Source organism: Cyprinus carpio, chromosome B3 (genome assembly GCF_018340385.1).
Source record: "Cyprinus carpio isolate SPL01 chromosome B3, ASM1834038v1, whole genome shotgun sequence".
NCBI lineage: Eukaryota > Metazoa > Chordata > Actinopteri > Cypriniformes > Cyprinidae > Cyprinus > Cyprinus carpio.
The window spans coordinates 44238089-44240004 of record NC_056599.1 but is presented as its reverse complement, the minus strand read 5'-3'; the positions used below and the strand labels follow the sequence as shown (position 1 = coordinate 44240004).

Sequence of the window (1916 nt, the reverse complement as noted above, 5' to 3'; positions counted from 1 at the left end):
GAATGATGTGCAGTTATTGAGGGAATAAAGGTTTGACCATCAGTCAGTCTTTCGTCTCACAGCAACACTTATGCCTGACATTGAGCACCAAACCCGACAAAGTTGTGCACTTTCAGCACTGGTTCAAGTTTTGATTGCTTTGAGGTTTTTTGCCTGCGGTTCGTTACAGTTTGTCATTGGCAACATCTTCAGAGCACACAAATCCACTGTCTGCAGAGCTGTCCATTGAGTGGCCTTAGCCCTTGACACGTGTCAAATTTCTTTCCAGAGATTAGCAGGACGTATTAGCGTTTTTTTGCAGTTGCTGATTTTGCACACGTTTGCGGAGTGATAGATGGAACACATGTGCGAATTCAAGCCCCCGACCAATATGAAGATTTGTCAACCACAAAACTTCCATTCTGTAAATGTACAAATGATATGTGACCCAGACAGCAAAATAACAAATATTGCTGTTGAGTGGCCCTGCAGTACACATGATGCATGCATGCTGTCTGAAAGAAACAGTTATCAGAGGTTTGAGGATGGAACACACAAAGGCTTTCTTTTGGGGGACAGTGGCTATCCTCGTTGTTATAAAATTGATTATTATAAAGAGAAAATAAATATTTATGAAGGCTAGTATGTATGTATTTCTGTATATTGCAAATTATTTGAATAAATATTCTAACAGATTAAGGTTTTTGTTATGGTTCACTTATTGTCTGTAAAGCTATTAAAACCTCTTGAGCAAGTTTGTTAATTTTGTGTTGAGTATTATGTTCTGCTTATTCAAGTTTTCCTTTTCCATTTCTAATTTAGAAATTTCCAACTCCACTTTCCTCTTCTGCTGCAAAATAACTTCTCGTTGAAGTTCAGCAAGCCCTTGATGTAACTCTTCCCAATCCTTTCTCCTCAGATGAATGTCTGAAAAAAACTTTTTATTTAACCTAATATCAACAAATTAAGAAAAATTGTTTGTATTTACTCTTCTATTTGTTACTGAATGCAGCACAGATGTCACTAATAACCTATACTTGTCACTGACCTTATGGCTGGATGGTTATTTGTTGGGCTTGACGCTCCTGGAGTATTTTCCCAGTTTAGGGTGGTTAGGCTGAAAAAATTAAAATATATTATTATTATTATTATTATTATTATTTAACAAAATGCATTAGTGTCATCTGTTTATTTTACCTGGTTCCCAAACTGCTTTGAGGAACGCCATCAATACCAACTTGAGTTGGAGAATCCTTCCCTACAGGTGCATCTCAATGATTTAGATTGTCGTGGAAAAGTCCATTTATTTCAGTAATTCAACTCAAATTGTGAAACTTGTGTATTTAATAAATTCAGTGCACACAGACTGAAGTAGTTTAAGTCTTTGGTTCTTTTAATTGTGACGATTTTGGCTCACATTTAACAAAAACCCACCAATCATCTCAACAAATTAAAATATGGTGACATGGCAATCACCTAATCAACTTAAAACACCTGCAAAGGTTTCCTGAGCATTCAAAATGGTTTCTCAGTTTGGTTCACTAGGCTACACAATCATAGGGAAGACTGCTGATCTGACAGTTATCCAGAAAATATCCATTGACACCCTTCACAAGGAGGGTAAGCCAAAAACATTCATTGCCAAAGAAGCTGGCTGTTCACAGAGTGCTGTATCCAAGCATGTTAACAAAGTTGAGTGGAAGGAAAAGGTGTGGAAGAAAAAGATGCACAACCAACCGAGAGAACCGCAGCCTTATGAGGATTGTCAAGCAAAACTGATTCAAGAACTTGAGTGAACTTCACAAGGAATGGACTGAGGCTGGGGTCAAGGCATCAAGAGCCACCACACACAGACGTGTCAAGGAATTTGGCTACAGTTGTCGTATTCCTCTTGTTAAGCCACTCCTGAACCACAGACAACGTCAGAGGCGTCTTAC

General features: G+C 38.1%; 1 long non-coding RNA gene across 1 annotated transcript; it reads right to left on the bottom strand.

The window, feature by feature from the left end:
• Positions 1–622: 622 nt before the first annotated feature.
• LOC122136906 lies at positions 623–1299 on the bottom strand. The gene is made up of 3 exons (XR_006154392.1): positions 1177–1299; positions 1028–1096; positions 623–906 (listed from the first exon to the last, which is right to left on the bottom strand). It is a non-coding gene; the product is annotated as an uncharacterized LOC122136906 (long non-coding RNA).
• Between the last annotated feature and the right edge of the window lie 617 nt (positions 1300–1916).